Below are 16,078 nucleotides of genomic sequence, written 5' to 3'. Positions count from 1 at the left end.
CCAGCTTTTATAGACCTGCAACCATTTGGCAGGTTGCATGTGTGAGTCCTCAGGACCAATTGCCTGACCATAGAGGTGTACTCTGGACAGGCCTGGCCCTTACAACAGTCTGCAGGCCTCTTCCTCATCTCAGTACTGGAGTGGTGAAATGACATGTTAGTGTGCACTACTCCTAGTCACCTCTTCCTCATCCCAGTACTATAATTGTTTAAGGAGGGAACATTAGGGGAAATGGTTTGCACCAGCCTATAAAGGCAGGGGGGGGTTGGTTCTCCCAAGGAAAAGGGGGACAACATGTCCCGTCCGTGGATAGTCTCTCCCTAATCCTCAAGGACCCTCCAACCAGGTGATCCTCCCTCGCATCTCCACCCCCAGCGTCTGCATCTAAAAGCGATGGCCTTTTCCTGGCCACCTAAGAAGAGGATCCATGGGGAGTAGGTGTTAGGAGGCTCTCAGGTTTCTCACACTACCTAAAATTCTTGCAACCCAAATTAACTCACTAAAGTGTACTGCAATGCACAGTTAGAATACGCCAACTGGTATCTAACTACTTTAAACATAACCCTTGTTATAATACACTTCAAATATGCCATCCCAGTTATTCTTGCACTATACATACTACTAGAATCCAATAGCATTAGAATACGCCAACTGGTATCTAACTACTTTAAACATATCCTTCATTACAACACACTTCAAACATGCTTACAAAATACATCCAAAATTCTACAGTAGTAAAATACAATAGAGTTAACATTTTCCACTTAAAACGTCCTATCACACGTGCACTCACACAATATATCAATGCTACCACACACATGCATTCTGTAAAATGTATATTCTTCAGCACCATGTAAATGCTATAAACCGTATGTAAATACAGTTGTTTTTTTTACTCCATCATGGATTTATTTTCCCAAGGATTACTTCATTTTAATACAACATCAGTGTACCATGCACAAATGCTGTACCACACATAGTACATACAACATACTATTTATGAGTTTGAATAAGAGAGTCTTCAGCTTGCTTTTAAAGATTGAGAAGCTGGAGCATAGCTTCAGGTCAGGTAGTAGGGAGTTGCAGCGATGCGGAGTAGCGGATGGAAAACACCCCTCCTTGATTTATGACAATTTTGACTTAGGTATCTGTAGCAGGCCCAAGTTATTAGATCTCAGACCCCGTCTAACAGGAAGCAATTTCAGCTGTGTCGCCAGGTATGAAGGGCTCTTGCCATATACGCAGGAGAGTGAGATGCTCAAGGTACGGAATATTACTCTTTTAGCAACTGGTAGTCAAGGCAGCAATATACCTGCTGTAGATACGTGATGGGTTTTACAAAGCCCTACTATGACCCTCACTGCGTTCTTTTGGACGACTTGGAGGCGATTGATTACTGCTTTTCCCAATCCTAGGAGGATACTGGCACAGTAATCCAAGCGGCTTCCGATAATTGACCTGGCCTACGTGGCACAGTTTGAGACATCAAGAAAGGGTCTAATCTGTGCTGTAAGCGATATTCAATCAACACTACAGCTAAGTCAATGCCTAGTCTGGGATGCTGAGGAAAACCCTTATTGATGTATTTTTATAATCAATTCAGTACTCTGGATGACAACCCTTGTAAAACACCCCCTCTTAGAATCCCCCTGACCCCACTGAGCCAAGAAGTAGGTTTGTTTTGCAAATTAAAAGGTTTATTTGAAAAATTAAACAATATATATTTATGTCCCACTTTTATAATAAATTAATATCTGATAGTACACTTAGACATATGATGTTGATCAACAATGGGTAATCTGGCACTAGCAAACTTCTTTACAATCAATAAGGAGTTAGTATAGGATGGATAAAGTAGCAAAAATACTTTTATGATTTCAAGGGAAAAGCAATGAGGAATAAAATGCAGTACAGAAATACTTGATATGATTTTAGCAAAAGATAAGATAATCACTTTTTTTCTGGCAATTCACCCCCTCCCCTTTGCAATGTAAGAAATGGAAGGAGATGGAAAGAGGAGCACACAGTTCTCAGGAATGCAATCAAATGCAAAACGAAATTCAGTCCCCCCCCCAGCAAGCTTAGAGAAAACAGGGATGAGTTTTAAACACAGGCGAATTACTTTAATGTGGTTTGCAAGGAAGTGAAAAGGTGCTAAAATTGCTTTTAATTCCCTCTAGAGGTTCAAGGTAGGTGATGGCTACTTTATATTAGTTCAGGCTCACTTTAACAATGCTCTATGAGTTATTACCAAGTTGCAACGGATTTTAACAAAAGAAAGAATGGAGCTGCTATTTTGACAAGTGGAGAAATTGAGCCAAAATCGCGAATCGCAGTAAATTTTGCGAGTGTGTGAATCGTGATTGCGGAAAAAGTATAAGGAGTAGGTTGTAGGTTCGTTGGAAAGACATTTCGTTACTAGCCCAAACGGTTCCAGAGATACGGACGATTAAATAAAGGTAGATTTTCGGATTTAAAGTAAAACTCAAAATGACAGGTGACAGCTTGCAGCTTCAGAATTGACAGGTGACAGTTGTGCAGCTTTACAAATGACAGATGACACGATTTCTAGGAGGCTGTTCTACTTAGGTTAAAATAGTTTGGATTATATTATTTTAACTAAGAGATTGGTTCTGCACAGTTCTGCTAGGTACTCACAATATAAATTTGAAATAGGCCTCGCTACGGATCTGGTCAGGTTTTGGACTGGGCTCCGGTTCTGGTCTTGGCACTTCACAGTGATCTGGGTCAGCTCTCTGATTCTGCTCACAGCGGGCTGGGTCACTCTGGATCTCTGGTCTGATCTCTGGCAATTGTTTTTGGCAAAAGAATTCAAACAGCTCGCCCGGCTGTGGAATAGTTTGCAAATCATTTTAAGGTTGCTGAGGCCTGCTGAGAAGAGTTCTCAGTTTGTGGGTTTATGCCCTTGCTTTAAGTTCTGAAGTAAAGTTCTGGTCTTTGGAGATTGATGGATTTGAAGTCTGGATCTCTGGATGTGAAGTCGTCGGTCAGCATGCTCCGCAGCAAATGGAATTGAATGTCTCTACCTGTCCCAGCAGTCTCTTTTTATGTGTTTTGAAAATGGGTGTGTGCCTGGGCCTAGCTAAGCCTGCCTCTCTCTACTTGTCATTGGCCCAATTCTCCCTCTCCCATGATAGGGGGAAGGAAATGGATTGTCAGCATGATGAAGTCTGTTTATGGGTCAGAGGATCCTCCCCTGGTCAGTTTGCCCACAAATCTATATTTGATTCAAATACATCCTTAGCAGATATACAATTTGTTGAAATTACATGTGCACATTATATATTCCTTATGGTCCATGCTTGTCCGCCTCTGATCTTCCTGGCTGCTTGCATTCAAAAATGACAGCATTTTGCGCTTTTTAACTGGTTTTGCAATATCGGACATTTACCCAAAATTACACACATGTGCGCAAGGAGTATGGACATTAATTGATGAAGTGTCAGATTTTTAACATGCAGACATTTGGAGTGAGACCCTATTTTCCGCTAGCAACCCCCCAGAATACACCACAGGGTCCTAACGCCTCTCAAAATGTTCACAGAAAAATCACAAAAATAATGATATTACTTATATAATTCTGACAAGTCCGCACTATGAGTTATCTATCTTTTTAAAATTATGCTCTGGTCAAAAAGGGGTGTGGCTTCCCACATCACAGGGTGGAATAACTGGTTTATCCACTTCCCCCAAGCTCAGCTGCTAGCAGAGGCACTGCCCCTCCCAGTTTCCCCTAAGAGGAAGCCACTTTTACGACGCCCCCAATATAACATTTGCCTGAGTCCAGGACAGGCCTTTGTTTAACTCCCTGTAGTCCCCAGCTGCTCCACCCCTAATCTAATCAGAGGGGTGACAACTCCTTTTGGCAAGGGGAAGAGTGGCTGAGCAGGTTTCAACTCCTGTCGGGGGTAGTTGTCAGGCAGAATCCAGTTTCATTAAAGCAGGTTTCAGCTAAATGTCACTTTTTGTTCCCAGTTTTCTACATTCAAATCAAACTGACAATTTTTACATATACATTAAATAATTACTTCCTTCAAGTCATTTCAGAATATAGTTTTACATTGTATCCACCTCTTAGCAAGTCTTTCCTTGGTCTGGTTTTGTTTCATTTGTTCAGTTTTACACTAAAGTCTGGTGGTTTTAAAACACAGGCTTTCTGATAGTGGGGAGTACTGGTAATGCAACCATTTTTGGGATTAAGAAAATGAATTCCCCACAGTTCTGAGTTGCTTTTTTGGCAATCAGCATTGCCATTCCCAATGGTTTCAGGCTACTGTGTGTGTAGCCCAATGGTGGTTTTAGGCAGTGCCCTCCTGTGCTCACAACATAGGCAAAAATGGGTGGCAGCCTATTCTTCATGTTTTCCCTGTGCACTCTCTGGGGAGTTCTGGCCATCATGATGTTTTCCATGCCAGTACTGCACAGTTTTATTGTAGGGCTTGGATGCATGTGTAAAAACATCCCACAAGCCCCCCCTCTTGCGATGGCCATTCTGTCCTTTCGCTGATGGAACTCGCAAGATCTGGGATGTTCGCCTCCTCTTCTTCCAATTCCATGGGTGGCACAGTTCAGCATCTTTTCCTCCCTCCAGTCTATCAATCAGTTCTCCTTGCTGGTCCTGATGGGAGGATTGGGCGGTACCCCGGGCCCCTCGGGTCTCTGCTCCCGGTCCCCGGTCGGCCTCCTTGGTCAGTCTCCATGGTTTCCTCTCTCCTAGGATGATAAAGCAAACGCGGCAATACACATTCCTAGACATTTTTCCACCACTATTAATGGTGTGGCGAACATGTACATTTTATACATCCAAATGCATTTTGCAGTCTGATTTTAAAAACAATATATAACAGGGCACATTTGCATTACGTTACTATATTTTTGATATGTGGAATATTTTAGAGTTGAACTGACTTACTCTGGAGCGGCCCACTCTGGTATTGCAGAGGACTCCTCCAGTTGTTGCAGAGTGTGCCTGGGATGGCAACACTTTAGCTGATTTATATGTACCCACTTGTCTTCCCCCTCTGCCAAACCGCCTTTGGGGATGCGGATCTTGTAGGCCACAGGGGAGATTTTGTCTATAATTTCAAACGGTCCCTTCCATGTAGGCAAACATTGTCGCTGTTTGGCCTGGTTCCTTTGGAAATTGTATAGATAGACCGATCACCCACCTTATATTCCTTTTGGTTAGTTTTTAAATCATAGTGGGTCTTCATGCTCTGGGCTGATCTTTCTAGAGTCCGCTGAGCATTGGCAAAAGCATGTTGAAGGTGTTTCCTTAAATTCTCCACATTCTCATGAGTTGTGGAGGCATTTATCAGTGCCTGCTCTTGAGTCCTGTAGAGCAAATGCTGGGGAAGCACCATCTTGCGTCCAGTCATCAACTCAAATGGTGACATTTTGGTTGCAGATGAAGGGGTAGATCTGATGGCCATTAGGACAAGAGGTAATCGGATATCCCAACTTGGCCCAGAATCTGCCACAAACTTTTTTAAGATGCTCACAATGGTTCGGTTATATCTCTCCACTGCTCCAGAAGAAGCTGGCCTGTAAGCAATGTGTAGCTTCCTTTTAACCCCCAGTATCTCCCATATCTTTGTCATTACTTCACTGGTGAAGTGGCTACCCCTGTCTGACTCAATCCTTTGAGGTAGACCAAAACGGGAAAAGATGTGGTTAATCATCAGGGCAGCTGCTGTTTCTGCCTTGCAGTTTGGGGCTGGAAGACATTCCACCCACTTGGTAAACAAGCATGTAACGGTCAACATGTACTTGTTTCCTCTAGATGAGTGAATCACAGGGCCTACAAAGTCAATTTGCAAATCTGGCCATGGCAGTGTCATCCCCCTCTTTTGGAGAGGCGCACGGTGTGTGAGGGATAATGGCTGAAATTGTGCACACACAAGACACCCCTTCAAGTATTGGTCGAGGTCCTGCCCCATGTGTGGCCAGTATGCAACCTCTCTTAAGATTTCCAGGGTTGTGTGAAACCCCCTATGACCGGCGGTGGCCACATCATGGGCGTGACTTAACATCAGGCTTCGGAATGAGGTAGGAACCACCCACTGATCGCGGTCAGCTTTGGATTTCCTTACCAGCAAACCGTCTTGGATTCGGAACATATTTGGACATTTCATCAACACTCTTAGGTCCTCTTTCCCAATGTAATTGATATCCGTCAGGGGAAAGTTCTCAGGGTCCTCAAGGTGTTGGTAAAACATACCAATAATTGGATCCCCCTTCTGAGCTGTAATTAAATCAGCATCAGGGGTCTCCTTACTCCATTGTGCAGTTGAAAGATCATTGTGAGCATTTGTCTGGGACCCAGTGATAGCAGTGACCTGGATTTCCCCCAAAAGGGACTCTATTTCTATTAGATCCCCTTGGATGGCCCCGGTTTTGGCCAGCTGATCAGCTAAGTTATTTCCAGTTTTGTCTGGTCCCTCTACTTTGGAATGACCCTTGATCTTTTTCCAGTAGATGGTCATCCCATTCGATGTGACCAGATCATCAATGTTTTGAATTAACTTCCCATGTTTCAGGGGTTTGTTATTAGCGCATAATATGCCTCTGGTTTTCCAGTTGACCAGGTGCTCCACGAACCCGTTCCGTACATAATCCGAATCTGTGATTATGACCAGTTTGTGGAGTTGATGCTGGACAGCAGTGAGGATGGCCTGATGCACAGCCATCAATTCTGCCACCTGACTACTTCGGGGACCAATTTTGTATCCAGCGGAGGGTTCTGGTGACTCATTCACCCATGCATTCCCTACGCCGGCCACAAGTTCTTTCTCCCCGTTGTACGAGCATCCATCCACATAGACAGTGGGCATTCCCTCACACTTGTCTTCTTCAAAGACTTTGTGTGGGGAATTAAGGTATGCCTCCTTGTTGTCCTTGATTTTTAGACTTTCGTCCTCGAGACAGTTTTCTCTGGCACAATCATGCAAGTCAGCCAGACCTTGCGCGAGGGGACTCTTCTTGTTTTGGCCATATCTGACCTCCACAGGAAAGCCTTGCATTGACAGAATCCAGGAAGTAATTCGGGAATTACTCACATTTCCGTCCCGGATTCTGTCACGTTGGAGATATTGCAGAGGCTGGTGTGGAGTCTCCACTATGATGTGTTCCCCCTGGATAAACGGGCGGTAATTCTTCAATGCCCACACCGTTGCCAGGAGTGCCTTCTCACAATCGTTGAATTTTTCCTCAACAGAGGATAAAGTTTTGCTCGCATAGGAGATTACTTTATTGACCTTGTCATGCTTTTGGTATAATACTGCCGTCAAGCACGTATTAGAGAACCCCGTCTCCAGGAAGAACTCCTTGTTTCTGACAGGGTAAGCTAGGCAAGGCGCTTGTGAGAGGCTTCTTTTGAGTTGTCTTACTGCCTCGGATTGTTCTGGACCCCATTCCCACTTGACCCCCCCTTCCAGAGATGAATCAGGGGTCTAGTGATCTCTGCGTAGCCTTCAATGAACTTTCTGCTGTAATTAGTCAGTCCAAGGAGGCTCCTTAGTTCCCACAGAGTTGTGGGATCCTTCAGTTTCTGGAGTGCTTCCACTTTCTTTTCTTGGGGACAGAGACCCTGAGGAGTAATCTCATGCCCCAAGAAATTAACATGGGTTCTACACCACTGTGCTTTCTGAAAGGAAAGTTTTGCTCCGGCAGCCCTCAACTGTGTCAAAACATAACGGATCTCCGCTATGTGTTCCTCCACAGATGAACTTTTGATGAGGACATCATCTACATAAGCCAGGTTACCCCTCGCACCCAGGTCCAGCATGGCCTTATGTAGGAAAATGTTGAATTCATTGCCGGAGTTGAGGTATCCGAAGGGAGTCCGGGTCCATGTGTACTGCTGGCCCCCAAAGGTAAAAGCCAGTTTGATTTGGTCCTCTCTACTGACAGGCACGGTCCAGTATCCATTGGTCAGGTCTATTGCTGTGAATACCTGTGACCCCTGAATCTGGGCCAGTCCTTGGTCAATGTAGGGCAGAGGCCATCGGGAAGTATGGACCCGTTTGTTGAGCTCCCTAAGGTCGGCGCAGAGTCTCCACTGGCCGTTTGGCTTCAATATTCCCAGCACCGGATTATTGAAGGTGCTGTGTACTGGACGTATTATTCCCCGGGACTCAAGGTTCTTAATTATTTCAGTAAGGGACTCCATGGATGCGAGAGGCAAAGGATATTGCTTCACAAACACTGGAGTCATTCCAGGGTCGGTGGGAATTGTTGTTGTGTGGATGTCGGTGCGACCACAGTCATATGAGTCTACCGCAAAGAGATCTTGGAAATCCAAGAAAACTTGTTTCAACTTTTGCTTCTGTTCCAGAGTCACACAGGCATCAGCTAGGTTGACTCTCTCTTCCACCATTTGCCTGAAGCCTGGAAAGACTTCTGGTTTGGCTATTTCAGCAGCCTCCTCCAGCTGGGTGGAGAAGTCCCTGGTCAGAGTGCTGATTTGGACTGGAGGCTTCAGGTGGGAAAGGCAGCCCTCATGGACCTGGAAAATCACCTCATCCCTCCTGAAGTCACAAGTCACATCTTCCTTACCATAAGGGCAAGAAGTGTACACCAGGAAGTTCCCCCCATGCCAGGTGAAAATCCTGTCTGGTGTTGTATTGTCCTCACTGTCACTGTCAAAACAGTCCTTGGGGATTGGTCCTAACAGTTCATTTCCTAAATCAATGGAGAAATGTCAGTCATCAACCGCCATTCCAATAGTGGTGCCTGCGGCTAGAGTAATACTCTGTAAGTCGCTGTTATCCACCTCTAATGGAATGGTGTCATGTTCTATGTTGACTAACGGTGTTGGGTTTACCCCTAACCCTTGCTGTTGGAGAGAAGCATTTAGATGAATATAAGCATCAGGGTTTTGCAATTTTTGTCCTCTTTTAACTTTCACTTCCAGGGAGAATTGTCGGGTCCTTTCTGGGATGGTGACTTCCTCTTTGAGCTGAATTTCAACTGCATAAGGTAGCAATTGAGCTGACCTAAATGCTTTTTCTGGATCATCAAAGCCCATGGGATTATCCGCTAATCGGGACCAAACTTTGAAGTTTATTAGGTCCAAACTAATGGCAAAGCGATTGAGAATGTCACTGCCTAAGTAAAAGGCGGCAGTGACGTCTCGCACGACCCAACAATTATGGACTATGCTCTAGTTGCCAATGGAGATTTTGAGCATACACCTGCTTGGCAGGAGATGTTTGGAATTAGGTGCTTCCAGGTCCATTTCCCATTTGTCAGTTTGAATGTGGGAATGGCTGGATCTTTTGGGAGTTGGCAGGACATGGCTTCGCTGATGAAGCTCTTACCGTTGTTCACACACACTCGAGCGAGAACAGAGTCCTTCCCATCATTTAACTGAACAGGGATGAACAACTGCTCTCCAATTTGCTGAATATCAGCCAGGCTCTGAGCTGATTTCACATCTTTCTCGACTATCGGAGTGGGAGTTTCTGATTGTGGATTAGTAAAGAATTTCAGGGTGTTTCCTTCCTGTGTGGAATACCAATCTTAAAATGGAAGGAAGGTTGATTTTCAGAAATAGAGAGGACCCCCCCATCACCAGTCTGTTGTCCTACTGCTATTACTGTCACGTCTGGAGTTTGGTTGTTCTGGAAGTGAAATTCTACTTGGTCAGATTTTTGTTCAACCATGTGGCAGGTGCCGTTTAAACTAACATGGTTGACACTCTGTTTTAATTTTATTGGTCAGCTAGTCTGGGTCCAGAGGACCTTGTTTACACAATCTATTAGGGGTGACAACCTTCTCAGGATGTCATTCCCTAGTAAACAAGGGGTGCCCTCTGTAGTCACTTCTATGACCGGGTGTTTCACCTTGTGTCGCCCAATTTTAATGTCCAAGTCTGCAGTCCCCTCAATGGGAATTTCCTTCCCGTCAAAGTTCTGTAGTTGTCCAGGAAGAGAGGTGAGAGGAATTCGCTAATTCTCCCCCCTTCCTGCATTTAGTTCCTCAAAGGCCCTTTTGGACAGAAGGGTAGCTTGGGATCCACTGTCCACCAGTGCCAAAATTGTACCCTGCCCCTGTACTTGTACCGGGGCATAGTATCTTCCCTCCTTCTCCTCAAGGGGGCACAGATAATGCACATTTTTGGACAACTGGTGGGCTAATTTTCTGGTTTTGGACATTGCTAGCGAAGAGATTTGGGCAGAACTCTGTGGAGAGTCTTGGGAATCTGAAAGAAAAAGTTGGCAACTGGAGATCAGAGCCATTGTGGGTTCCCCTGGTTCCGGTTCTGGGCCACCCCCCTTTTTGGAGGCAGTCACCAGGATGGGTTTGAACCAGGGGATTTCGGTATTGTGGGTTCTGGGATGAGATGATGGGCGGCGGTAGCTCAGTCTCCACATCTCCCCAGTCTGAATTTGCGTCCCTTGGGACCCATTTTTCCTTGGGAGGAGTTCCCCCATCTCTAAAGGAGAAGATCCTTTTCCCAGGATCTTCTGAGGATCCCCCTCCCTCAAATTGGAAGACCTGTACCTCCTCCACAAAGTGGGTCTGTTTGGGTCATTTGCTTCTCCTACCTCCTCTCTGCTCCTTGGGTGGCAGACTTTCAGGGACAAGAGATTTCGTTTCCGGTTCCTGGTTTTCCAGGGGCTGTTTACAAGTTGGGAAGGAAGCTTCCTCCAAGGCTTTACACCCCCCTTCCCCTTGTGCCTCCTCCCTGGGAACCGGTGGGTTATCGGGGTGCTGCCCCCGTCATTGTTCTGGAGCACCAGGTCCAGAGTTTGGGGCATTCTGCGGTGGCATGCTCATCTGAGGGTTCTGTTGAGCCCTCAGTATGTGACCCAGATCTCGTGCCATATTTTGGACCTGACGCTCAAGTTGTGAAACCTGCTCAGGCTGATACGGGGCTCTATTTTCTCCCTTGGGCTGATCCCGGGAAGGGTAGCTATCCCTTCTCTGGTAGTACCCCTGGTTGGGAAGATTTTGGTACCCCTCCACCCTTGGCCTCCCCTCTCCCAGATTAGGTTGTCTGGGCTCAGGGAATTGGGAAAAGAAGGATGGATGATTTTGGGGCGGGAAATTGGGTGGATACCTGGGGAAAAAGTTCTGCCCAGGATTTGGAGAATTTCTGCCCTCCTGTGGGAAGTTGGGGGGAAGTTCCCTGGGTTAGGTGCTTGGCTGGATCCCCCCCCTTGGGCTGGAGGAGTCCACACATAACCCAGGATTGATCGGTTTCCCTTATAGCGGGGACTTAAATATTCAGGGGAGCGGGGGACCCCATTTGTGGGACTACCTCCTCGACTCCCTGTCTGTGACTGGCCCGAGGGCCTTCTGGGCTGTGAATTATTTGGTGCAGGCAGGTTTTTAGGCCCCCCCCATCTCCAAATCTAAAACGGGGCAACCTTTACCTCTGCCACCTTGGCAGCAGCAGGGGTGCTGTTGGTTTTGGGGTTTTTCGGCGCATTATTTTTATTTTCGATAGGCTTCTGCACCTCATAGATCCGGGTAGCCTGTTCAATGACCCAGTCTAAAGATCTTTTCTCATGAAAATCTCTCACGAGCTGGGTCATTATGTATTTGGGTAAGGCATGGAAAAACGTATTGATAAATTCTCTGCTATCCGTGCGTACCCTTCTGGTGGTCTGCGCAAAAGCACGCTTTAATTCTTGCACAAACTCTTGTGGGGCCTGATCCTCCCCACATTGCAAATTGTAGGCTGCCTTGCGAGCCTCTTGAGGATTTCTGTGCACAGAAAAATGTTTCAAGATGGCCGCCCTGTATGTGGACCACCTTGAATGGTTTTGATCCTCCAGCCCCGCAAAGAAACTGGAGTATTCTGGTGAGAAGGTCCACTTTACATATTGAATACAGCTTTAGCTGTCCTTCAAATGGAAAGTCTCCATCATTTGCTCATAGAGCTCCAAGTGTTCCCAAACAGAATACTTGGGGTTCTTATGATAAGGCGTGATGACACTCCTTATTGCCTTTATTTGTTTCAATGGGTCCTTAAGCAAGGCCCTTTTTGCCTTATTGGCCTTTTTGGTTCGGGTAACCATGGTCCATTCATCCTCCGACTCAGAAGAGCTGCTCCCAGAGGTGCCCGTCTGATCTTCCAGGTTTTCCAAGATTCTGCGAGCCTGGGAATGGCTGGCAGAATATGGGGACCTGGTCTCCTGTGTCCTGTAATGCTCAGAGGAGTCTTCAAATCCCTCCTTGCTGCCAGGATTTGATGGGTACCCCCCCCACTGACCTAACTGGGCAGACGTTTTCAGGATGCCCTTAATGGGCCTACTCTCCTGGGGTTCCCCACTAAATTGCACTGTGCTTGGGTGCCCATACCCGGATGCCCGCCCATCCATTCCTGGGAGGTACTGGCCTATGAGCCCCATACTTCTAGCAGGATAGTAATCTGCCATCTCCGTGGCCCTGGGCTCATGTGCGCGAGGGGACATGGGGGTGGCAGAGTCCAGGGACTGGGAGAGATGAAGGCCTCTGGTACCAGGGCTCCTGAGGTTATTCTCAGGCGTTTCCCTTTCCCAGCGCACCTCGTCTCTATCAGCCCCTGCTCCCTGTTGCAATGCAAGAGCCTGCACTTTCAGTTCCTCAGTTAAGGCCTTACTAGACTCTGCTGCATCGCTACCTGTTGCTGGAGCCTATCATTGTGCTGACAGAGAACCTCATTTTCTCTCTGTGCCTCCTGATTGGTCCTGGAGTACTGGGCCAGTCTCTGCTGCAGGAGGGTTACCTCCTCAGTCCCATCCCTACTGACCTGCTCCTTTCTTGCCAGAGCATCCTCCACCCTCCTGGTGTGCTCTAACAAGTTCTGGTGTTCTTTTTGGAGGTCACCCAGTCCCTGGAGTGCCAGGTGATTTTCTTCCATTTTCCTTTTTAAGTAGCAGACTTCCTGGCATAAGGTATCCCTTTCCTGACTAAGAGCCTGCATCTGTGCCGCCAGGTCGTCCCTTTGCCTTTGGAAGGCACCAGCTTTCTGGTGCTCCTGGTCAAACTCTGCCTGGGTATCCAGGTCTTTCAAAATCAGTTTATGGCTCTCTGCCTTCTCCCTATCTAGGTGGCTTTGCATGCTGACTACCTGCTCGGCACATGCCCTATTGAAATCTAATTGTTGCTCAAGCTTTTTCTGGCTCTGCAGTAGGGAGTCCAAACCTTCTTGGTACTCCTTCTGCAAGGCCAGAAATCTGGTATCCTGGTCCGCCTTTTCCTGTTGCAGCACATCCATATCCTCCTTTATTTTAGTGATGTACTGTCTGCTGTACTATTCTGACTCCTGGCTCCTGAGCAGTGTCTGCTCAGAAGAGTCCAGATCAGATTGGGCCTTCTCTAACGCCATCTATTGCCTATTTGCCAGATCTTGGCCTTCAGCACATTTGTCCTGCATGGCTCCCATATATAGATACAAATATGCCGCTATCCTGGCAATCTTATTATGTTCATCTTTGGCTTTAGGGGCCATATATAGTTCACTCAGGGCCACATGTAGGGGACCCTGATCTCCACATATATCTGACCCTGTTTCAGTGACCTGTTGCCCGATTGCCTGCAACCAGACAGTTTGGTCCTGATGAGTCCACTCACCTCTCACAAATAGCTTATGTAAGAAGTGCTCTCTGGCTATTTTCATATCTACCAAGGTCGTCATTCTGGAATTTGAGTTCCTTCCTGACTTACAGAAGTTTGTATTTGATTTTGCAAAACAGACCATTTCCTTAGAGCGTTTCTTTGAGGAGTGCTTTACAGCGTAACACAGCGTGGTGATCCGACCGGATGTATGTCTCCTGTCAGTTAGCACACTGTATTAATCTGCACAAGCGATAAATCTAACCCAGAATATCCCGGACGAGACCCCACTTTGGTAAGCGATTTTCAATCAACACTACAGCTAAGTCAATGCCTAGTCTGGGATGCTGAGGAAAACCCTTATTGATGTATTTTTATAATCAGTTCAGTACTCTGGATGACAACCCTTGTATAACACCCCCCTCTTAGAATCCCCCTGACCCCACTGAGCCAAGAAGAAGGTTTGTTTTGCAAATTAAAAATTGTATTTGAAAAATTAAACAATATATATTTATGTCCCACTTTTATAATAAATTAATATCTGATAGTACACTTAGACATATGATGTTAATCAACAACGGGTAAACTGGCACTAGCACACTTCTTTACAATCAATGAGGAGTTAGTATAGGATGGATAAAGTAGCAAAAATACTTTTATGATTTCAAGGGAAAAGTAATGAGGAATAAAATGCAGTACAGAAATACTTGACATGATTTTAGCAAAAGATAAGATAATCACTTTTTTTCTGGAAATTCACCCCCCTCCCCTATGCAATGTAAGAAATGGAAGGAGATGGAAAGAGGAGCACACAGTTCTCAGGAATGCAATCAAATGCAATACGAAATTCAGTCCCCCCCCAGCAAGCTTAGAGAAAACAGGGATGAGTTTTAAACACAGGCGAATTACTTTAATGTGGTTTGCAAGGAAGTGAAAAGGTGCTAAAATTGCTTTTAATTCCCTCTAGAGGTTCAGTGTAGGTGATGGCTACTTTATATTAGTTCAGGCTCACTTTAACAATGCTCTATGAGTTATTACCAAGTTGCAACGGATTTTAACAAAAGAAAGAATGGAGCTGCTATTTTGACAAGTGGAGAAATTGAGCCAAAATCGCAAATCACGGTAAATTTCGCGAGTGTGTGAATCGTGATTGCGGAAAAAGTATAAGGAGTAGGTTCTAGGTTCGTTGGAAAGCTTAGATTCTAAGCTTTCAGAGGAAAGTTAAATTTTGTTCCTAGCCCAAACGGTTCCAGAGATACGGACGATTAAATAAAGGTAGATTTTCGGATTTAAAGTAAAACTCAAAATGACAGGTGACAGCTTGCAGCTTCAGAATTGACAGGTGACAGTTGTGCAGCTTTACAAATGACAGATGACACGATTTATAGGAGGCTGTTCTACTTAGGTTAAAATAGTTTGGATTAGATTATTTTAACTAAGAGATTGGTTCTGCACAGTTCTGCTAGGTACTCACAATATAAATTTGAAATAGGCCTCACCACGGATCTGGTCAGGTTTTGGACTGGACTCCGGTTCTGGTCTCGGCACTTCACAGTGATCTGGGTCATCTCTCTGGTTCTGCTCACAGCGGTCTGGGTCACTCTGGATCTCTGGTCTGGTCTCTGGCAATTGTTCTTGGCAAAAGAATTCAAACAGCTCGCCCGGCTGTGGAATAGATCACAAATGATTTTAAGGTTGCTGAGGCCTGCTGAGAAGAATTCTCAGTTTGTGGGTTTAGGCCCTTGCTTTAAGTTCTGAAGTAAAGTTCTGGTCTTTGGAGATTGATGGATTTGAAGCCTGGATCTCTGGATGTGAAGTCGTCGGTCAGCATGCTCCGCAGCAAATGGAATTGAATGTCTCTACCTGTCCCAGCAGTCTCTTTTTATGTGTTTTGAACATGGGTATGTGCCTGGGCCCAGCTAAGACTGCCCCTCTCTACTTGTCATTGGCACAATTCTCCCCTCTCCCATGATTGGGGGAAGGAAATGGATTGTCAGCATGATGAAGTCTGTTTATGGGTCAGAGGATCCTCCCCTGGTCAGTTTGCCCACAAATCTATATTTGATTCAAATACATCCTTCCCAGATATACAATTTGTTGAAATTACATGTGCACATTATATATTCCTTATGATCCATGCTTGTCCGCCTCTGATCTTCCTGGGGGCTTGCATTAAAAAATGACAACATTTTGCGCTTTTTAACTGGTTTTGCAATATCGGACATTTACCCAAAATTACACACATGTGCGCAAGGAGTATGGACATTAATTGATGAAGTGTCAGATTGTTAACATGCAGACATTTGGAGTGAGACCCTATTTTCCGCTAGCAACCCCCCAGAATACACCACAGGGTCCTAACGCCTCTCAAAATGTTCACAGAAATATCACAAAAATAATGATATTACTTATATAATTCTGACAAGTCCGCACTATGAGTTATCTATCTTTTTAAAATTATGTTCTGGTCAAAAAGGGGTGTGGCTTCCCACATCACAGGGTGGAATAA

This window comes from Ambystoma mexicanum, chromosome 1p, assembly GCF_040938575.1.
Source record: "Ambystoma mexicanum isolate Mex_15411 chromosome 1p, UKY_AmexF1_1, whole genome shotgun sequence".
Classification (NCBI taxonomy): Eukaryota; Metazoa; Chordata; class Amphibia; order Caudata; family Ambystomatidae; genus Ambystoma; species Ambystoma mexicanum.
The sequence above is the reverse complement of the archived record's forward strand: the minus strand, read 5'-3'. Positions refer to the sequence as shown.